The 24,516-nt window shown below is 37.5% G+C and overlaps 1 non-coding gene across 1 annotated transcript; it reads right to left on the bottom strand.

Moving 5' to 3' along the window:
- Positions 1 to 217: 217 nt before the first annotated feature.
- On the bottom strand, positions 218 to 347 carry LOC123616992 (small nucleolar RNA SNORA11). The gene has a single exon (XR_006725084.1). It is a non-coding gene; the product is annotated as a small nucleolar RNA SNORA11 (small nucleolar RNA).
- Between the last annotated feature and the right edge of the window lie 24,169 nt (positions 348 to 24,516).

Here is a 24,516-nt window from a genome sequence, read left to right as displayed (position 1 = left end):
CTTCTGTCCTCCAGAATGGCACATGGAATCTCTTTTTTTTCCCTTGAAAAGAGGTTGAAAGCATTTATGTCTATAAGACCACTCATGGCCCACCCATGCACGGGCCGGACAGGCTCTAGGTGGCAAATTCCCCCACTAAATAGTGTGGCTTTTTTTTTCAATATTGAACCCTGTCCCACCGGTCCTGCCCAGCAGCCATGTGGAGGTGCAGGGGGACACGTGTAGGGTATGTGTTCATAGAAAGGCCTCAAGTTTTGTGCCCCTCGTCACAATGAACCCAGATTCCTGTTGGGTGTGTTGTAAACAGAGGAGTCATTTCCTCAGGTCCCCTGCTCTGAGTGCACCCCACCTATATCATAATTTTGTTCATAAGGATCTTTATTATCGTTTGCTTCCACAAGATATCACGCCGGTCCTTTATATGTATGTCATCATGCCGCGTGGACCTAGTGAGCAAAAGTAGCAACTATCCTACACTTTCTGATAAGATATTTGCACGATGCAGAGTGGGAGGTAAATCTGGTGAAGCTTCAGAAGGCTTCTACCTCAGTGAAATTTCTAGGGCTCAAATGGTGTGGTCCATGGCAACAAACACTTTCTAAGGTGAAGGATGAGTTGCTACATCTGGCCCTTTCGACAACCAAAAGAGAGGAACGCTGTCTAGAGAGAGACTCTGGATTTCGGAGGCAACATGTTCCTCGTCTGAGCACGTCACATCATCTCAACTACCAGGTGACTTGAGAAGGTGCTACTTTTGAGTGGAGCCCGGAACATGAGAAGGGTCTGCAACAGGTCCAGGCTGCTATCCAAGCTGCTTCATCACTTGGGCCACATGATCCCACAGATCCAGTGGGGCTTCAGTGGCAGGTAAGGATGCTCTTTAAAGCTTTCCATGGGCCCTTACAGATATATCACAGCCCAGGCTCTGAGGGTTTTGGAACAAAGACCTGCCATCCTCTGAAAATAACCACTCCCCTTTGGAGACAGGGCTCCTGGCTGCTACTGAGCTTTTGTAGAGACATGCTTCATCATGGACCACCAAGTTACCATGCGACCTGGGCTGCGCATCGTGAACTGGGTGTGATCGGAACCACCAACCCACAAAGTTGGGTGCACACATCAGTATCCCATCTTCCAATGGAAGTGGTTTATATACAGTTGGGACTGAGCAGGCCCTGAAGGCACAAGGCACAAGCAAGTTAAATGAAAAAGTGGCCCAAATGTCCATGGTCTCCCTCTTGCTACTCTGTCTTCCCTCCCCTAGTCTCAGCTGTGACCCCATGGGGAGCTCCCTATGATCAGGGGACAGAGAAGGAGAAAACTTGGGCCTGGTTTACAGATGAGTCTGCATAGGATGCAGGCACCTCCTGAATGTGGACAGCTGCCTGCTTCTCCTGCCTGGGACAACCTTGGACAGTGGTGAAGGGCCCACCAAAGGGGTGGCCTCAGCTGGGGAGGATTTTAATGATCAAGTGGATAGAATGATCTTTTCTGTGGATACCGGTCAGCCCTTTCTTCAGCCTCCCCTGTCGTCACCCAAAGGACTCACGGACAAAGTGGCCATGGTGGCAGGGTTGGAGGTGATCATGGACTCAGAGGCATGGACTTCCACTCATCAAGGCTGATCTGGTTCCTGTCACAGCTGTGTGCCCAATCTGTCAGCGGCACAGACCAACACTGAGTCCCTGAGTCAGCACTGTTTCCAGGGTTGGTCAGCCAGCTACCTGGTGACAGGCTGATTACGCTGGATCACTTCCATCATGGAAGGGCGGCATTTTGTTTTCACTCTAACAGGCAATCTGGATATGGATTTGTTTTCCCTGCACACATTGCTGCTGACGACGCTACTACCCAAGAATTTTTTTTAAATGACTTGGTCATCATCATGGTCTTCGACACGGCATTGCTTCTGATCAAGGGACTCCCTTCACAGCTAATGAAGTGCATGGTGGCGCTGTGCTTGCGGATGCAATGATATCACCATGCTCCCCACTATCCTGAAGTAGCTGGTATAGTAGAATGGCAGAGGGCCCTATGTAAGGCTTAACTATTGTACCAGCTAGGGGGGGTGACAATTCCCTGTGGGGCTGCGGCAAAGGTTTCCCAGAAGGCTCTATGTGATCTGAGTCAGCATCCAATCGATGATACTGCTTCTCTCATAACCAGGATTTATTTATAGATCCAGAATCAAGGGAACTGACATAAACAGCACTTTTGCCTCTTCCTTATTCATCCTGTTTGTTGTTTCTGCTCACTTTAAGCATTAATTATAAACATAAGACAATCTTTGACAATCATTCTGCATATTCAAATGAAATTGTCAAAATGATTAGAGTTTTCCTTATTCTTTACCACCAACCATGAAATAGTTCATTGCTTGATCAAAAGTCACTTGGGCATCTTACAATTCCAAGAATGCACAAAATAAATGAGAAACAGACAGACATAAAGATTAAAGTATAATACTTATATCATTATCATCTAATGCTAGAATAAATTGCTCAAAGGCCAACTAACAAGTTTCATAAAAATGTTAACACATTTGACCAGTTGTTTCAAGGGCTTGTAACATAAAATGTGTTGATCTCAAGTTCACTTACACACAACGATAAATGAATCTAAGAGAAGAGCATTAACAGTAAATATCTGCTTGAAAAGTAATTTATAAATGTTTATACAAGTAGATTCTGGAGCTAAGCAACTTTAGTTTCAACAAACACTATGATTAAGATTTATAGATAAGTATGTAGTCAATTAAGAAAGGTATTGAGCATATAGGTTTTATTTAAAGTATTATTTCTAGATTTTTTTCAATTGCATTTCAACTCATGTGGAATATAAATTATTCTGAGTCAGGATTTATATGATTCTAACCTATATAAAAAGTTAATATTCAGTAATAATCCTTACTGTGAAGCTGTAATGTTAAAATACTGTTTTTCTCATAACAAATTCCTAAGACACTTGCATTATTTATTTCTGAACAGTATTACTATGTTGGAAAAAATATATTACAAATAAAACCTGTTTCAGCATTATTTAAACTATCTTCATGATCAATCAATTCCTTTATTTAAACTAGTTTGAAAGACCAATAAAACTCTCCTCCATTTTAATAATGTTTTAATAAGACTTACGTTGATTTTTAGAGAAAAAAAAAAAAAACCTTAAATTGCTCTGGGTAATAGGTAATGACACCAAAATGCATAGGAAAGCAAGGAGTAACAGGAAAACTTCAGTAGCCAGAGAGCCAGGCCTGAGGACTATGATAAAGTTCGTCACTCCCAGTTGAGGACCATGGCAATAGGTTGAGACTGTACTTTGCTACTGGGTCACTCTACCTTCTGTCTACTGCTTTATTTATTTGTTTGTTTATTTATTCATTTATTCATCTATTCATTCATTCATTCATTCATTCATTCCTTTTGGAATTTTTATTCCACAATGATGTTTCCATGAAGCTCTGCAGTACATGACAGATGTCTAGACTTATGATTACAGAAGGGACATTTTCCTTACTGTATTTATGGTCTAAGCCATTGGGAGGGATTGAGATTTAACTGTCACAACCAGTGAAAACTTGGGTGCGGAGCCAGGACCAAGGATGTGATTCTGTCTACTGATTTAGCTGTGGTTTCTCAGCACCGTGCCCTTGGTTGACAGCCTTCTCTCTTGTCTTTTTATTTTTCTTCCACATGTTGCTTTTATTTGATTATTTCTGTCTGTCTTGGAGTCAAGATCCCCAAGAGAGATCGCCTGATTGGATCAATTTTGAACAATGGTAGACTTTAGGACAGAGCTCCCAGGTGCTCCCAGGTGGCCTACAAAAGTCTGTCTCTAAGGGGAGTGCTGGTCCTTGGTCTAATTGGTTGTGATCTTCATGGTAGGATTATGTGGGACATCTCAGAAAGAGGTGGACCTAGGTGATCCGGTAGGTAGACCAGTGGATCAGATCCTCTTAGGCTTTACTGAAACAGACAATGTAAATGATGAGCTCTTCGTAGATCTTCTCCAATACAGACGCGATGTTTTAGAAGTGACAGTGTCCAATCCAGCCTATTGTGCCTGTATTGGTAAGACTCCCCTTCTGTATTTCATCTATGTTGGAATGGAATAGAATAGAATATCCAGAGCAAGATCTAAGAATTGGAAAAGAGCAATCAGGCATAGTGGCCTTCAGTAAAAATAATAGAATTAGGCAAGGTCAGGGAGTGATTTTTTTATATATGTGAAAAACCAAGTTATACTAGCACGAGTGACATGATTCTTGCAGGCAAGCACACTTTATAGCTCTAGGTAAAAAAAAAAATTAGCCCTTATGAGAAGATTTTTTTGTAAATGCTTCTTAGACAATATAAGAAAAAAAAAAAAGCAATCTCAAAAAAAAAAACCCCGCAACTGAGAATCATTCCAAATTCTCTCATGCTTGCTTCTGCTCTAAAGTTTTAAATGTTTCTTCTTTTTATTCAAAAATAGACATTGGAAAGACAGGTGGAACACCAATGAACACAGTGGTGAGAAGTGATAAAGTTCACATGACTTGGAATGGATAAGGGACTGGCTGATTTGGGGATGTAGGAGCAGTGGGCCAAATACATTCGGGCAGGAAGAAGGCTTTACAGAACAGAAGGTGATAAGCAGAAAGGGGCAAGATGAGCAGGAGTGGACTCAGAGCGCAGTCACAGTCCGAATGGTGACGGTGAACTCCTGCCTTTTTATCTGGTCATTAAGTGGCTGTGCATCCTCCTGTCTCTCCATGGCTTGGGTCTGATATCTGAACTATTTAATAAAGTTAAGCTTACATGATCTATTTCCTAGAGGAGGTGTTTGTGTCTTGGATGGACACTCAGAATGAAATACTTCCCTCTTCTTTCCAGTAATAGTTGGCAACAGAGGTAACTTATCTGGGGGGTGGTGGATAGTATGTTATCAGAGATTCATCAAATACACATGGCTGGAGAAGGAAAAAAAAGATGAGACTGCAGCCTCACCTTTCCCATAGCTAATGATCCAAGAGAAAAAGGGCCTACGGTGCAGGTAAGCTGGGCACGCACAGATGAACATAAAAGTCAGGGTTACTATTTTAAGAGCAGTGCATTTGGAGAAACTATGATCTTTCAACTTTTACTTGTAGAAGAAAAACATCCTTCTATATTGCCTTTGTACTGATTAACTATATGATGGTTGTAAACCTCCTTATCTTAGCTACCTTGATGTGTTCTAACCATCCTTTCATGACACTCCCCATTTGAAGATAATAAAATCTACTAATTGGACCAGAACTGAAACTTGGAGTCCAGTCTATGTCTGAAGTGAGTTAAAACACTTTATATTTCATCACATATTTGTCATCTTTTAGGTCTTCAATTACATGCCTAACACAAATATTTTGTTCATTTAGGGCTTAAATATTAAAAGATCTGTTTATTGAGTATATGTCTTTCAAAGCAAATACCTACATTGCTTGTCATGGATTGAAAACTGTTACCAAGTGAGATCACAGCAAATAAACTCCAGCGCCATCCAGCCCCTGGAAACCAGGAAAGGAAATACAGGATCAATATACCCCTTAGCAGGTATTTCAGACTGTGAGTTGTATGACATTTTTCTAAAAAGCACAAAGAAAAACATTTGGATGATACATATACACTTAAGAAAAAGAGTTTTTATATATGACATAAAGGAATATTTTTATATTGTGATATATGGCAAAACATACCATTGCTCTCACTGTGGGGAATTAAAATATGTTAGGTACACACACATATACATATATATTGTATATACAATTATTTTATATACTCACCCTAATGTTTCAAACTTATGAATTGCTAGAAATAGAAAAAAAGGAAACAATATTAATGAGCAGCCTGTGGACAATATCAATGGTAACATATTTTAAAGCTTAAATAAGAATTCTTTTTAAAGAATTATTTTTGCTATTTTTTTAAAAATATGAAATCTTGTTGCTTTTCTCTCCCAGATTCCTAGGATTGGGTGAATTAGGAGAGCTAACAGAGTGATCATGGGCACTAAACTCAAAGAAAAATTTGAGCCCTAAAATCTGGCTTAGTTTTAAGCTGAGCCACTATTCTTTGATAATGGACCATTTGCGCTATGGGAAAAAAAAATAGCAGAAAAATGTATCTATATTTTAGGCCATAAATGCTAGGCATCACAGTCAAAACAGCTCACATTTTTTCCACACTTAACCGTGTTTATTACTTCCAGAGCAACCCAATACACGCTATATAAAATAAGAATATACTTCTCTATCACAGCAGTTAGTTTTGATGACTGTTCCCTCTCATAGTTTATACTTAGATATTTTCCCCTCCAGTAAAAGTCCTCTGATGTACTAGCGATGGTGTATGCAGAGTGAGTCTCCTTCTTTTCAAACACCTAACCGTTTTGTGTAAAAACACAGACTTACAGAGAAATTTGTTAAATATGTATTCTACTAAGGTCAAGAAGAGCTATAAGCCTTTTTTAAAAATTATGAGCATTAGGTAAAGCAGATTATTTCTATAGTCCTTGTGGTTTAATGAGACTTTTGAAAATAACATGTTTAGCTTGTGGAACCATATATTTTAACAATATTAAATATTAAATATTAAATATATGCTTGGCCTTGTTTGTGTGGACATTATTTATCCACAGCCTGGAAACAATTAAAAAAAAAACTAAACTGACTATAACTCAATAAAAAAATGTTTAAAAATTTTTTTAAAAATTGAGATAGGTTATCTTTTTTGATCATAAGAGGTCAAAATGAAAATAAAGTGCAATGATCATAAATAAATAAATAAATAAATAAATACATACATACATACATACATTCATACACTCTAGGGCAATGGACATGTCACATATCAAACTCCTAGGGCTGCAAAGCCAAGAAAGTAGTAAACTCAGATAGACAAAGGCTACATCCATACATATAGTTTGAAGCAAAGTTTGAGACATCTAGACAACCAAAAATACTTCAACTTTTCTAAGAAGATCAGGTACAAAAGGTAGGAGTAAAATTTCACTCGAATTGACTTGGACACAACATCAATTGCCCCTTGGAAGACATTGCCAGGCTTTCAAAATACTGCTTTAAAAATAACATTCTGAAAAGAAAAAAATATATATAGACATGTATGTATCTGTATAACTGAATCACTTTGCTGTACACCTGAAACTAACATTGTAAATCCACTATGCTTCAATAAAAATTTTTTTTAAAAAATTAAAAATTAAAATCAGATAAATAAATAAATAAACCCACGGTTTTGGCAACATTAACTTCAATCATTTTTTTCCAGCCAATTTATTAATCAAAGTAATTTTAATAAAATATTATAGTTAAAAATATAACACTCTGCATCTTTAGAATGTATTTCCATTTTTCATGTGCATATTTCTCAATAATTAGGACCATGCATTATGTAAAAATGGGCCAGGTGATTGCAAATCTGCAAGACATTGAAGTTCACTTTACTGCTTCTAAGCAGCACATCTTTTTAGCTATGACCATTTATAACATTTTGAAACTCCTGCTATTAAAAGAAATCATACTCTGATTCTTGACTTCCCCTAGCCCACTCAGGAGCATTGCTTACATATTATCAAGATGAAATTCTGTCCAATGAGAAGCGCTTAAGCAGAAAATCTCTTCTGCTAACACAGTTGACTTGGCAAGTACATGGCCTGTATAAAAAGGAAAGTTTACAAATATTCAGTATTTGTTATTTCCAACACTTTGAGTTAAATATTTCTAGTATGCTATGTTAGAGGAAAAAGAAAATGATGTCAGTCATATATTTGTGAAATAAATATTGATACTTTCCAGAAATATATGACATCAAAATTCAGCATTTTGTTTGACGGAAAAGAAATAGAAATTTTGGCAACTATGAGCATCTACTCCTTGTAAACATTGGAATTACAAAACTTAAGGTCGTTTTTTATTTTCCTCCAAGCAAAATAAAGTGCATTTGATATTTATTCATGGAAGTCAGAGGGGAAAAATTCTGGCATCCTTTATTTAATATGTCTTTTTTTCCTCTCTTGCCACACTTAGGCTTAGACTTACATCATTCTGCTGTGATTCTCTATTACGAGATGGAAATGTAGCTTGGCTTTAAACGAACAATCCTTAAACATAAAATTGTGCTTGATCTTTCTTCTACTTGCATTAACAAAGGACGTGAAGGAAGACATAACTCCAGACGTATAGCTTGCACCTGTAGAAGAATTTGTGCGAAGCAAGAATTTGGCTTTTGTTCAAATTGGAAGGCCATCTTTTGATAATGGACAATTTGCTTGGAAATAAAGAATTTGAATGCATAGTATGCACTCATGTTACTTTGTTTTCAGATTCAGTCAAAGCAGCATAGAATGAAGTTTACTTTCCTATTAAAGAAAAAGAAATTGGTCTAACTCATTGTATAGGTCATTATTATCCTTATACCAAAACCAAAGGCACCACAAGAAAAGATAACTACAAGCCAATATCTCCTATAAATATAGGCATAAAAAGCCTCAATAAAATACTAGCAAAGCACATCGAGCAGCATATAAAAATAACTATACAAAATGATCTAGTAGGATATATTCTAGAATGCAAGTTTGGAAGAACATCAAAAAACTACTTATTCTTTTTTGTTGTTTTTATTGGGGGGAGGGGAGGAAGGCAATTAGATTTGTTTATTTATTTTTTTAATGAAGGCCTGCTGATTAAACTCAGGACCTAATTCATGCTAAGCATGCACTTTACCACTTAAGTTATACCCTCCCCCTCTCAAGAATCATTTATTCTAATGCAATCAACAGAATTAAAAAAAATATATGATTGTCTCATTGCACACAAAAACAGATTTTGATGAAATTCAACATCTTTTCATAATGAAATTCATTATTTCATGAAATACTAGAACTTTCTCCCTAAGACTAGGAAAAAGAAAAGATATATGCTCTCTCTACTTCTGCAAAACGTTATACTGAAAGTTCTAACTAGGATCATTCAAGAAGACAAAACAATGAAACATTCATTTGCAAGGAAAAAAGTAGTTATTTCTAGTTGCAGATGATATGTTTATTCATATAGAAAATTCTAAGAAATCCAATACAAATGTTTAGATGATACAAATAAGTTCAGCACATTTGCAGGACATAAGATCAATATACAAAATTCAATTCTATTTCAATACATTTATAATGAACAATCTGAAAATGAAATTAAGAAAACAATTTACAACAGTATCAAAACAATAAAACACTTAGGAATAAATTTAACAAAAGAAATGCAAAACCTGTTCTGAAATTTGAAAATACTGTTGAAAAAAATTAGAGAAGAGCTAAATAAATGGAAAAATATTCCATGTTTATGCATCAATAGGTTTAATATTATGAAGATGACAATATTCCCTAGGTTGATGTACAGATTTGATACAAATCTTATCAGAATCCCACCTGAAAAATTTGTAGAAATGAACTAGCTGATTCTAAATTTCAGACAGAAATCCAATGGACCCAGAATAGCAAAACAATCTTGAAAAAAAAAAAAAAGGATAAAGTAGGAGGACTTACATTTCTTGATTTCAAAACTTAATTCAAAGCAGAAGTAATCAGGTCAGTGTGGTACTGATATATTGATAGAGACACAGATCAATGGAATAGAATTATAGGTGCAGAAGTAAATCCACGTGTCTATGGTTAACAGATTTTTGATAAGGGTGTCAAAAAATCAACAGGGAAAGAATATTTTTTTTCAGTAAACAATGCTGGTATAACTGGAGAAGCACATTCGATTCAATAAAATTAGACCCTTACTTCACCCCATGTATAAAAATTAACTCAAAATTGATCAAAGGCCCAAGCTTAAATAAACTGTCCAGAATAGACAAATACATAGAGAAAGCAAGTAAATTAGCAGTTGAGGGACTCAGGTCTGTGTGATTCATGTGAAATAGGATAATTAAATTGTATCTTTTTATTTTTCTTCCAAAAAGATTTCAGCCACAGAAGAGACTGTCTATGACGGAAGACTCAGTCCAGTGTAACAATATACAGATTGTGACTGAGACATACTTATATCCATCAGACAGAGGAAGTTGTGTGGAGTCCATTTGCCAGAACTTGAAGGGTCCATTAGGCAGTTTAAAGTGTCTAGGAGCAGGATAAACAGGCTTCCCTGGTTGTACTTTGGACAAATGGGACAAGGGAGGTAGGTATTTTTCACAGCCTTATTAATATTTCCCCTCCATGTTGCTTCCACAACGTTCCAAAATCACAAACTATTCTGAAAGCAGATCTACTACCTGTGTAAATATTGGTAGTTTAGCACACCAAGTGCAAGACTGTGTCTGAGCATATAATTCAGCCTGTTGAGCCAAAGTAGCCGTAGGTAAAGCTGCTGCCTTAACAGCATCAAAAGGCACTGCAATGGCATCATTGCCTTTTAAATAAGAACTATCAATGAACCGTGAGAAGTTGGCATTACCCAAAGGAATCTCCCGCAGATCACTGTGAGGAGTCAGGAGGTGACCCATCAGCGCTGAGCAGTTGAGAAGGACTTCAGCAGTGATGGGGAAGAAAAAAGGATATTAGGGTTAGAGTTACTATGTAAAAGAGTTATCTGAGGAGCAGTTAGCAAAAGGACTTCTTAGGAGGTGCGGAGGTTGACTGAAAATTGTTGAGAGTTATGAGAAATTCAGGAAGACTTCTACTGCATGAAATACAAAAATGGCCGCAGGGAATCCCACACTAATTTTCTTGGTGACCTTAACCAAAAGGATGATGGCTCTAAGGCAAGGGAAATTTTCTCCTGTCACTGGGTCCAGTTATTGGCTGTAATACTCGATGAGTCGATGGTGGTCCCCACCTTTTGAGTGAATACCCCAAGGACATCCCCCCTTTTCATACATGAAAAGGAAAAAGAGAATCATAATTCAGAAGCCCAAAGGCAGGTGGTTTCATCGAACTCTCCCTTAAGACCTCAAAGGCTATGTTGTCCTGTTCTTCCTACAAAACTGAGTTGGGGTTGTGGTTGTTGAATAAAACATATAGAGGTTTGACTATAAAGGAGAAATATGGAATTCAATTTTGGCAATAACCAACAAGTTTTTTCTGAGAAAAACTCCCAGCTACAACTTACTTTTGAGTTTTGGGAAACTTAGAACACCATGAATTTGATGTGGCTCTGGGTGTAGCCCTTGTTCTGACATCAAATGCCCTAAATATCAAATGTGGGTTTGAACAAATTGCAATTTTTTTCCCAGGTGACTTCATGTCCCTTTAAGGCTAAAAGCTTTAACAAGTAGATGCTGTTTTCCTGTGAGGAGGCTTGAGAAGGAGAGAAAAGAACCAAATCATCCACATATTGCAGCAAAGGAGAACCCCTAGGGAACTCTATATCACCCAGATCGGCCTGCAGGATTTATGAGAAATAAGAAGGACTCTCAGTAAATCCCTGAGGCATTACTGTCTAGGTAGATTGGTTTTCTTCCCAAGTGAAGGCAAAAAGGTATTGGCTAACTTCATCAACTAAACCACTGAAGAAGGTGCTGCATGAAACAATTACTGTAAGTAATTTGCTTCCAGTGGGAATGGATTTTAGGAGGGTATGAGATTAGGAGCAATAGGCTGTCCAGGAATAACAATGTTGTTTACTGCTCAGAGGTCCTGGACAAACCTCCAACCTCAGCCTTCAGCTTTTCTCACTGGTGAAACTGGAGTGTGACAGGGATTAGTAAAAGGGATAATGAAGCCTTGAACCTCCTAATCTCCTATTACAGTCTTTTTATCTTGAAGGACTTCTTTAATTACAGGATATTGATTAATTCTGGGGAGAGATTGTGATTAATTCTGGGGAGAGATCTATTTGAATCCGATGGGAGGTGCTGTGAGTTTTTCTGATATTAGTTGGAGATTTTGCCCATATGGAGGTTGGGAGCAGATTCAACTGGCAAAGGTTCAGTATTTCCACAATCACCTCTAGTATCATCAGAGACAGAATTAGTAAAAGATGACAAGGGGTCATTTATTTCACCTTGTTGGCTGCTTTGATGACCACTGTCGAATCCTAGAATCATTTCCCCCTTTTGGGAGGGAAAAATTCTGCCATGATACTATTCTCACCTAATAAATGGATAGATGTGGAGGAACTCAGGAGGAAAGAGTGAGTACCTCTCAAAGGGGCTAAGCAAACAGGGAGAAGTTCAGAGAGGAACCTCTTGAAGTTCATTACAGATTCCCCAACATTTGAACTGTTTCAGTACTTCAAAACAGAAACTGTTTTATGGCAGTGGGGTTGAGCACAAAGAGTATGGCTCTAGTGTCAATTAGGACTGGAGGAGATTCATCCCTAATCTGGAGAAATGTTTCTCCAAGCCAATTAAGAGCGGAGAGTGGAAAAGCCCCTTCAGTTGCTCAGAATCCCATCACTGAGAATTGAGAGTAGTTTGGCAAGTCCGGTTAGAGGGCTGAAGATGCCTAAAGCACTTAACTTTGTAACAAGCTCTTCTCCAAAGTTGACTCTTTTCAATAATAGCAGAAACCATAAGGGCTTTTGTTTTATTGGGAGATTTTCCTTTGCTAGAGTTGAAGATTAAGAATTTTTGATGGTTTTCCTTTGAGGTGACTCATCTAGATTATGGTTATAAACCTGGAGTGGACATAATTTCACATTCCTTCCTGGTCCCTTTTACTAGAAAGAAAAAGTCTGAAGGAAGGCCAGAATTTTCTTTAATAATAATCTGAAGTTGACTATAATAATTATGAACAGATTTCATCAGATTTTTGTGTGCAAACCTGAATTTTGTTCCAATTAACAAGCTTTGGAAAAGCCCTAAGAATTTGCTCTGTGAAGCTGCCTAGCACTTGCCTGAGCCTGCTCATATATATAAGTTAGTGTCTGGTCTTCCAGGCGTAATTCTAGAGACCTGCCAGGACTTTCCAAATTAGTGGGTTTCATCCAATGCTGGGTCTGGCCTTCACTGACAAGCATATGAACTCACTGATATAAGTCAGAGAAATCAGATTGATAATTTGAATGACTATATTAAATTCCTCAGCAAATCTGTGAGAATCTTGGGTTACTTTGGGAAAATCTGTGGTTCACAGTTCAGCCTTAGTCCATGGAATATGAGAAATAAAGTGTTTATACTCTGGATCCTCAGAATGCTTAATTTTAAATGAGTATATCCTACTAGGTTTAGAGGAAAAAGGGGTTGAGATGAGTTTCAAAGAAAGAGGAAAATTTGGTGAGAGAATTATTAGTATGGGGGAACTTTGGGTATAGAGGAGGTGTAGTCTGCAGAGAAGGGAAGGAGGAAATGGGTGTCGAGGTGGGGCCTGAGACAAAGGTGCTGGGGAAGAAAAGCCTGAGGCTTTAGAAGCCATCTTTTCTTTCTTTAATTTTTTTTTTTTTTTTTTTGCCTCAGTTAATCATAAAGTCTTATTTTTCGGAGTGACAATTCTAGGCTTCTGAAATCATTGAGAGGCTTCAAAATACCAATTGAAATAGGTATTTCATTCAATTTGGGAAATTTTAGATCAATGGTAGAACAACTGGTTTTTAAAAAAGTAAGTTTGGGGATTTCAAAAATTCCTTTTATGGCCACTGAGTCCAAATTGCCTCTGATTAATTCTGGCCATTTAGTTAGGAATGTATATGAGGAAAAGCCACTGTTGTTAAATATAAAATCAGCTGGTGCTCCTGTAGGTGGGAACTACTCAAAATATTTTGCTAACTGGTATCCTATTTTCAGAGGTTTTTCTCTAGATTAAAAGACTAATTTTCCAACAACCTAAATAGCACGCAACTCAAACAGCAACCTGCAGGTCTAGTACCAGCCAGTTCTAAGGGGACAGTCTGGTTCTGAAGGGGCCAGGCTGAAGGCTGCTCAGCACAGCTTTAAGGGAACAGCCTAATTCTGAAGGAATCAGGCCAAGGGCTTAACGGTACAGCTCCAATGAAACAACCCCTGTTCCTGAAAGAATGGGCTGAAGTCCTGTGAGTTTCAGTTGGAATACCCTGATTTCAAAAGTCAGACGAAGGTGCCAAGTGAGTACAAGAAGACAGAACAAGGCCTTAAACTAAAAGGATAAAACCTTAAAAATTGATCTAAATTGATCCCAAGTAAAACCTGGTGAGCTTCAAAATGCAAAGAACGTGGAAGCTCAAAATCAGAGGAAGGACTTATTTACCTTAAAACCCCAGGGTCAGTGAGAAAAGCAATGAGTGGCAACGGGCTCTATGTGGGCACTGCACCTGTGTGCTCAGCAGCCTTGGAATAACTGTTACCAGAGCATAGGTTCTTGTCTCGCACAGGAAATAATTCAAAAGTAAACCATAGAAAAATGGGAGCAAGTTTATTTAGAGAGATACACATTCTGCACAGAACACAGTCTGTCTCAGAAGGGAGAGTGGCCCCAGAGCCCGGGGTCATCAGAAAAGTAAGAGCAGCCCTAGGAGGTACACGTTCAATAGTGAAGTAAAAGTAGATTTATTCCGGGAGAGACAAACTCCACAGACAGAGCACAGTTCATCTCTGAAGGGAGAGTGGCCACAGGAGGTCAACATTCCCACTATATGGGATAGGAGTGGGGATTTCCAGGAATTGGGCCCCTGACCACTTTTTGGTCCTTTGTGATCAGCCTGGGAACAGTCATGGAGCCTGTGGGTGTGTGACTTAGCAGCAAATTTATTACAATGAGCATATAGTGAGACTCAAGGTCCCCTGGAAGTTGAATCTTCTGCCATCTTGTGCTGAGTTGATTCTAACCAGTTTTTGTCCTATCCCCAGTGGCTGCGTCATTCTTTTAATAGTTGTGCCCTGCCTCCCACCCCTCCTGTCTCCTCATCAGGGTCTTCTCTGGATCCCCATACAGGTCACCATAATGTTTATTTAAAGCAAATAGACTGTAGACTGCCAGTTGTTTCTACACACCCATACACACACACACACACACACACACACACAATGGGTTTATTTGAGATAAAAAAAAACTTGCAACTTGGGCTCTGCAACCATGGCAAGGCACATGTAAGCCCCCCTGTAGCAAAGGAAGGAGAGTGCTTTTTCACGGGGGAAAAGAAGTGGGAAGGGTTATAGTAAACAGAGTCCATGGTTTTTGCTTGGCTGCATCCTTGCCAGGAAAGAAATCTTTCTTCTTCCTGTTGGGCTCTGATATTACTATAGGGCGGCAGAGAACTCCCTTCTGGCCACCTGACTCTGTTTTAATTTATTAATTTTTAGAATGCTTACTCACCCACAGTGGAAAGTTATTATATTAATATTATTAGTGACTGAAATTTTCTGGTATGACAACATGACACTAAATTGTAAACAAAAACTAAGGTAACCTCTGTATTTACAAAACTGGACTCAAGGAGTCTTTGACTTAATAACTGACAAGATTAAGGAGCTACTGTGCAATACAGAGATATTGTGATCATATTTTTAAAACAATTGATTTTTGAAAAAAGATAGATACCTACGCATTTATAGATGAAATTATAATCCTAGTGAAGAAGAAGGTGTGTGGACGGTATAAAGAAACAAAATTGACTGTAAGTTGATAATTGTAGAAAAATTGTAGAACTTGCCTTCAGCCTTCTCCTGAGTTGACTTGTTTCTCTGATACAGCTTCCTGCATGTTTACAGCTTTGCACCCTAAGTGCAAGTTTTTCTTCTTCTTAGCCTGAGGGCTTTCTCCCACCAGAATTGTGTGGAGATAATGACTTTAAGAACTACCCTCAACCAAACAGTGAGAGATGGGAGTAGGTGAATAAATGCCACAGCCTCCCCAAACAGACTTCTGAGGGAGTCCCAGTGGGGTGGTCAGTAGTCCAGAACAGTGACTCACATTTTATACACTCCTTCTTAGAGTTATTTCCTCCCTGATCTTTCCTAGATCCCTCATTTTCTAGATCTACATCATCTCCCAAACAAACCACCTGTATTTAAGGACTTTTTGGAGGATCTGCTTTGGAGGTACTCAATTTAATATAATTCAGATGTCATCCTGGAAAGCACACACTCCAAACGGGATTCTGGATCAGTTACTGGTCAGAGATCAGAAAAGACCCCATTGCTAATGATAAATGTGATGGTAATACGTCATGATACAGTATCACAATTACTAAGACTCTCATCTTTCATAAATGAGATAAGATGCAGGTAAAATGGGAAGCGTTGGCTGGGGAAGTACCTGTCATACTTGAAAAATATGAGAGCAAAAAATAATCTTAATGGTTGTGGAGGTGCCTTAGCAATTTTGAAGGAGAATGAAAAGCTCACATCAGATAATTATCATCTCAGGGAATGTTGTAACAGCCAGATGTCCCACATAGAGACATTCAAAGAGATTGTTTGTTGTGAAGAATTCAGGCCCAGAATTTGATCATAAGTGTAACAAAATTAAAAGGAAGAATGAATGCAAAGAAGCAGATCATCCGTGCGAATGTTCCAGGTCCCAGGTAGGGAAAAAATAGGAAACTGAGGTTTGAAATAGGGACCCTTAAACCCTCTGGTCCAGAAGAAGAGCTCCAGTTAGAGGAGAGAAGATTTTATCTGGAGAACATGCAAAGTCCTCATCTGAGATGGATGCCTCATGACAATGCTTAACCTCCTCACAATCTGTCCTCACTTAACTTTGATTTCTCTAGCCAGTAACTAGGGTCAAGACTCGGGATGGACCATGCAGGGAAATATAGCAGAAGGAAATGTATTTGTAGAAAAAGCTGAAAGATCCTGGTTGATATAAACCAACAGAAATTTAAAGAAATGATATGGGAGTCAATCTTGAGTGTATTGGATGCCAGTACTGAGACATAGAATAAAATGACTGGATTGGGAAGAGTTTGTTGATATAGTGACACTTTCCTATAATTCAGAATACGACTTCCCAGCACAGACACCTGAGATTGAGCATAACGTCCTGCGGGGATGTCTCCTCGAAAGTTGGTAATAATAGTTTCAGTAAATGAGGTAGAGATATCAAAATTGCTTCTCATAGAGTATTAAATAAGGAATTAGTAAACTCATCGATTTGAGCACGTTAGAAAAGATTTATTGGGGGAGACCAAAGACCAGCAACTCACTCTGTTCTCCAGAAGGGTCAGAAGACAATTTTGTTGCTAAAGCAGTAAGAATAGCACCCATGAGAGAACGTTTCATGAGAAGCTTGCTGGTGGTCTCTCTCCCAAGTCCAGGATTGAAAATAGAAGATGGTGCCTTGGGACCCACTGACCATGGGATGATGGGACTATAGAGTATCAGAGGTGAGATGGCGATACTTAACCAACATGATTTCTCCATAGTTATTTAAATGGGGGGCCAGATTAGAGGGATAACAAAGGGCTTTGACCCATAGGTACTTGTGGTAGTGGGAAATAAACTACAGTGATCCGAAGGGTGAAACATAAGAACAGGCAGCAAAAACAGTTCAGATTTAAACAAAGCTCAAGAGCTGAAGGCAGATGTCAGCCACTGACAAAGGAAAGCGTGAGATCTTTCAGCCATTTCTCTGACCTGGAACTCGTCAGGAAGAGGCAGGGGATCTTGCAGGGGGCGTCCCTGCTACAGCACAGCAGGCATGTCAGTTTGCCTGATTCTTTGCACAAAGGGACCTTTAGATATTTTCTCCAGATTTTGCTTTGTATTTTTAGTCTTTTGAGGTATCTAAACTCATATATTGTTTTAAAAAATCATGGGATATGCTTTAAGTGGAAATAAAAATATATTTTAATGTATAAACTCAATTTTGTAAAACAATTTTTTTAAAGCAGGCATATATGTCACATCTGGATGGTCAGATAACTTTATGTATATTTTCTTCTTTGTAAACGTGTTCTCATTTTAATAGCTGTCCTACAAAGGTGGTGCATTATCTTTTTATATTGTATTGGCAAGTGTCAAAATGCAAATCTACCCTCGGCTGCTTTGCCATGAGGAAAACAGAGTCTCAGAGCCATTTCCAGAACTGACTCCCAGGTTTGGAAACAAACACTGAAAATCTAGCCAATGAAGAGTAATAATACCATGGAAAAATGTAGAAGTAGACTTTCTCTGGAAGCAGCTAGCCAACTTTCTTTGGCATTAGAATTGGAAGCCAGAGAACAAAAATCTAGTCTAGCTGGCCATTTTAAATGTTTGTAAAGATTTTTTTTTACTCTTTGAAAACATACATGAACTGAAACATTGTCATTTGGGGGGGAGAGCAAACACTGCCCTTCTCTATTCATTCCTTACTTTGCTAGAATGTTCAGTTGATACAATAACGAGAACAAATGCTTACACAACATTAGCCATGTACCCACCCAATTTTTAAGGCTGTTTACAGGAACTAATTAATTTTATTTTCTGATTTAATTAATAGCAGGGATATTTTTTTTTTTTTCAGGCCAGAAGGTAGTGAGTCTAACACTAGATTATCTCTGCCCACCCCATAAACATCATGACCAAGATTTCTCATTCTTTCAGCCTATAAATGAGGCACTTTGAATGTATGCAGACACTAAATTATTATAGTCTTTGATCACAATCTATGTAGTAACAGATGTTCACTGCAAATTATAGCCTTTACTTTCTTTATTGCAACCACTCACACATCTCTAATTACTGTCATATTATGTGTCAGTGAACTCTCTCATATACATGAGCTAACTCAACCATTAGACTTCCAAACCTGATCATTAGCTTGTATTCTATTTTTTAGGAGACTTCTTAAGGCCTTCCATGTTTTTATCTACCTAATCATGACACATGACATTTCCTGTCATGACTTAACACAAATTCTGTCCCCAGATACAAAGAATATTTTAATCAAGATCTAGAAGTATTTCTTTAGCAACCTGTCATACTAGAATTATAGATCTAACTTTTTCCTATTCAGTATCTATTAATATAGCTGTTATATTATGTTATAATATAGGTAAAATTTAAGGATCTATGGTTACCCAAGCAGTCTTCCAGAATACTTGGTGCAGAACAGTGAATTCTCATTGACTACAGGTCCATTTTAGCTTCTCATTGGAAGGTCAGGTAAGAGGAAAAACTGTCTTAGTAATGGGTCTATATTTATCAGGAAAGCCTAAATTAAGAGGAGAGAAAGGGGACCAACGGGATAACAGTTACCCACACAATCCTTGATTTCTCATGTACATTAATTGTGTGTCATCTCTTCATAACATACACACAATCAATAAATCTTATCTCACAAGATTGTAATTGAAGTTTATGTAGATATCTGAGTCTGGGGACCTGTTAAATTGCATCTTCGTCTCTTCAATAAATGGTGTTGGGAAGACTGGGTATCCACATGCAAAAAGAATGAAATCTTACACCATAAACAAAAATCGCCTCAAAATGGATTAAATATTTAAACATAAGACTTGGAACTGGAAAACTTCAAGAAGAAAATATACAGAAAAGTCTTCTTGATTTTAGCTTCGGTAATGATTTCTTGGATATGATGTCAAAACCACAGATAACAAAAGAAAAACAGATAAAAGGGATTACATCAAACTAAAAAGCACAGCAAAAGAAACAATCCACAAAGTAAAAAGACAATTCCTGAATGAAAGTATTTGCAAACCATCTATCTGACAAAGAGTTAATATCCAATATATTGAAGGATCTCATACAACTCAACAGCAAAACAGACAAACAAAAACCCAAATAACATGCTTGAAAAAATGAGCAAAGAACTAAATAAACATTTCTCCAAAGAAAACATTCAAAGAGTCATCAGGGGTATGAAATGAAATGCAAATCAAAACCATGATGATACGTTACCTTACACCTGTAGAATGGCTACTATCAAAAAGGCAAAAGATAAGTGTTGCTGACAGTGTGGAGAAAAGGAAACACTGGTGCCTTGTTGGCTGGAATGTATATTGGTACCGCCACTATGAAAAACAGTGTGGCATTTCCTCAGTGTTGAAGAAAGCACCATGCACCAGTCATCAAGGCCAGGGGAGGACTCCATGGAAGGCAGCAAAGAGCATCACTAAGCCTGCTGCCAGGAGCACAAGTCCAAGCATTTCTGACCACTGCATCTTGGTATTAGAGTCACCAAAACAAACAAACAAACACACATACACACAAAACAGTGGAGCATTAGCTGGAACAAGGCTTTAATTCACACAGAAAGAGACAGAGCAAGATCAACTCCAAAAGTGTCCGTTGGCCGCCCATGGCTATTGGGTGTGGCAGGTGACCGAGGACAACTGGTCTACATGCCACAGTAAAAGGACTTCCCTCTCCCTTCCCACCATGAAGTCTGAAATACTGAAAGCTTGTGCATGCCCGTGGGCCACTGATGCACACTCTTACAATGAATAAAAGAGTAAAATGAGTCAGAACAGGGAAAGCTATTTCCACATAAAGCGAAGCGATAATTCTGGTAAATGCCGTGTGGGATCTGTATCTCTGGCTTAGGAAGCATTCCAGGCCCAATGCTCATTCTCATGTGGTTGAGCTGGAGCAGAAAGGCTTCACACAATAAAATTACGTTTCCCAACACTCAAAAAATTAAAAGCAGAACTGTCACACAATTCAGAAATCCCACGTCTGCAAAGACATTGAAATCAAGATCTCGAAGAGATACCTGCACTCCCATGTTCACTGCTGCCTTATTCATGATAGCCAAGACACAGAAGCTACCTTAATGTCCACTGGTGGATGGATGGATAAAGAAAATGTGGTATTTGCATGTAACAGGTTATTATTCAACCTGCAAAAGGAAGGAAATCCTGCCATCTGTGACACTCTGGATGACCCTGGATGCTGAGTGAAAAAAGTCAGATGCAAAGGAACAAATTCTACATAATCCCACTTATATGAGGAATCTCAAATGGTCAATCTCACAGAAGCAGAGAGTAGAATGGTGGTTCCCGAGGTGGGCTGCAGGGGAAGGGGAGATGAGGAGGGCTGGTCAAAAGGTACAAAGTTTCAATTATATGAGCATAGCATTTATGGCTAACAATACTGTCCTGTAAACTTTTAAATCTGCTAAGATGGTATATCTTATGTTCGATGCTCTGATTCTACAAAAGTAAATAAATAAAGAGGGCGGAGGAAACTTTTGGAAGTAATAGCCTGGTTTATGGCAATGACAGTGATGATGATTTCATAGCTGTATACTTACCTCCAAACCCATCAAATTGTATCCATTAAGTATGGGCAGTCTTTTACATGTCAATCGTACTTCAACAGAGTGGTTGGGAAGCAAAAACGAAACGCTATGCTGGCTGGTACATACAAGGAATTGAACAAGAGCTGAACACATAGACAAAATTCCAAGCCAGAGACTAAGGCCAGTAATCCAGAAGCGAGTGACCTAAAAATAAACGATGTAAGAAATAGGACTTGAAAAATATGACAAAAGGTAGAAAATCAAGGTAAAGGATTACATTTCCATGTAGAAGAAAGCAAGAAGTAAAAGTTTAGCAATCCAGTAACAAGCAAATAATAGGAAAAGCCTGTGCAGATACTAACTTTAAAAAGTAAACACTGAGTGTTTGTTATTGTTGTTTTGTTTTTAATGGAGGTAACTGGGGATTGAACCCAGGACCTGGTGCATGCTAAGCATGTGCTCTACCACAGAGCTATACCCACCCCTGACCCCTTGCAATTTGCAGCAACATGGATGGGCCTGGAGATCATCATACTAAGTGAAGTAAATCAGAAAGAGAAAGAAAAATAACATGATATCACTTATATGTGGGATCTGAAAAAAAGGACATAAATGAACTTATCTACAAAACAAAGACAGACTCACAGACAACTCACAGACATAGAAAACAAACTCGTGGTTACAGGGGCATGGAAGGCGTGGGGAGGGATAAATTGGGAGTCCAAGATTTGTAGATACTAACTACTATATATAAAATAAATAACAAGGTCCTACTGTATAGCATTGGGAACTATATATTCAATAACTTGCAATGACCTACAATGGTTGGAATGTATATTGGTACCACCAATATGTACATATACATATAACTGAATCATTCTAATGTACACCAGAAATTAATACAGCATTGTAAATTGACTATCCTTCAATAAAAAAAGCTAACAAAAATAGTTCTTTTATGGTATGATGAAAATGGCCCAGGTTTAATTAAATAAATGTGAAATACAAAAAATGAGAACATTTATATTTTACAAAAGCAGCATAAAGAGTATCCTTTAAATCTACAGTTCTGCTATTAATTTCCTCTTTGATTTAGGAGCAGTCCTTCAACGTCTCTGTGCCTCAGTTTTCACATTCATGAGAGAGTTAAATTGGCCACTAATGTTTCCCTTGAGACATAAATGCAAAGTGATATCAGCCGTATTAAACTGTTGTTACATGGAGAGGAAGGTATAGTTTAGTGGTAGAGTATGTGCTTAGCATGCATGAGGTCCTGGGTTCAATCCTCAGTACCTCCATTAAAAAATAAATAAAAACTAATTAACCCCCCCAAATTTTTAATAAATAAAATTAAATACTGTTACATATTATTGATACTCACCAAGTTGCATGTTTTCCAATTTCTGGTTTCCACCCACACATATTATCATGAAGGAAAATGCACCCAATTAAAATTGAAGACATTTGAAAAACTATTTAGAACTTTGCAAAACTGTCATTATTTAAGCAGTTCAAAAAACAAACAAAAAAAACCCCATGCTTTACAAAAAACAGCCGGTGCACATAAAAAAGAATTAGGTTCGTACCGAGCACCTCATCTGAATGCAAAGAGAGGGAGAACACTAAAGAAGTCAGAGTAATATAGAGAAATGGGTTGTTTTCCCAGAATCACTTGGTAATCAGGTAATGTATCACATTATCCAATCATCTCTGACAGGAAGGTTGCTATACCCTACCTTGACTAAGAAGAGTGGTAAAACTGTGTCACTTGAAATTATAGGTTTTCAAATTGAGTTATGTTATTTTACATCCACCATGTCAGGGCTTTTATAAATTGTTAATCTCCTGGTAAACATTCCTACAACTAAAACAAAATTATTATTTGCAAGCAAAGTGAATGTTTTAGGGAAATGTAACAGTTACTATGCATAAATTGCCTGCTGTCTCCTGGGACTAGAAAATGAGACATTGCATCTCCTACAGGCATCCTAAAAGGAATATTGATAAGTAAATAGAATAACTGAACATTTGGTAAATTACCATTTCAATGAATCATGTCCTTCCTAAATTCAGGAGGTAGCACCTTTCAGGAAAGCAGGAAGGCTGGGGAATGTTTATGAAAGCATTCTAAAAATGAATTAAGAAAACATTGACCTTTAATACTGAGAGTTCATATTTAGAAATGAAAAAGAGTATTTTTCACAGCAGATGGTATAGTTCTTATTAAATGAGCATGAGTATTTCAAAACGCAACACAAACTCAACATTTCTATTAACTGTGGACACTAAAAAAAAAAAAACAGTAGTTCTTCAAAGAAGATTCTAGAACCTAGAAAGGCAACCAGGAGGCTACATAGGTGTGATTCTTACGTGAACATTTATACATAAAAAGCAAACACATACATAGAAAACAAATACATAATATACATAAAAAGCAAAATATACACATCAAAGTGAATAGAATATATTCAGATTATCTTCAAAATTTTTCATGGTTTTCATGTATCCCAAATATATTTTTTCTATTATCAATTGTATATCTGATATTTAATAATTGTGTACTTTTTTTGATTGATCTGCTCTTTATTAATTTTTTATTGAGTTATAGTAAGTTTGCAATGTTGTGTCAATTTCTGGTGTACAGCACAATTCTTCAGTCATGTATGAATATACACATATTCATTTTCATATTATTTTTCACCATGCACTACTAGAAGATATTGAATATATTGTCCTGTGCTATGCAGTATAAATTCATTTATCTACTAGTAGTTGTGTACTTTTAAAAGCAATTATTTAAGTGTTTATGAATTTGTGTGGGCAGGTAAGCTCATTTTTATGATCCCAACTTCTCATGAACTTTAATAAAATACTAATCAATGTTCTTGGACAATTTTTTAACAATTTAGTAGTTCACTATGGGACATATGCCATGTAAAGTTTTCTAAGAATAACTTTGACGTTCCCTAAAGTTTCACAGAAATTTCAGAGATAAAACTGTGATCTACGTGATTTCTGATACTAAATTGAAATCTGAAACATGTGTTGGGCAAAAATCTCTCTGAATGTTCAGATAAGCTACATCAGACATGGGCTACCATTTATACTGCCTCTTTTTATTTCCATATTATATGTATTAGATGAGAAACTAAGTCACTTAGGATCTAAGTGACTCAGTTTTTAACTTTTCAGTAAGGATGCCATAATCTTAAATTTACTGTTTCAGGGCATTTTATTGGTTTTAAGTCACCTATATAATTTTCTCTAAAGTGTTCCAATGCAAGCATTCCTCAGTAAATATGCCTAGAATGAACTGTATTGCAATGAACATTTTTCACCCTCTGGATAGTAGGATTTATTCATTTTTTGAAAATAAATGAATTC

Source organism: Camelus bactrianus, chromosome 2, assembly GCF_048773025.1.
Source record: "Camelus bactrianus isolate YW-2024 breed Bactrian camel chromosome 2, ASM4877302v1, whole genome shotgun sequence".
In the NCBI taxonomy this organism is placed as follows: domain Eukaryota; kingdom Metazoa; phylum Chordata; class Mammalia; order Artiodactyla; family Camelidae; genus Camelus; species Camelus bactrianus.
Note: the sequence above shows the minus strand (reverse complement) of the source record. Positions and strands in the feature narration are given on the sequence as shown.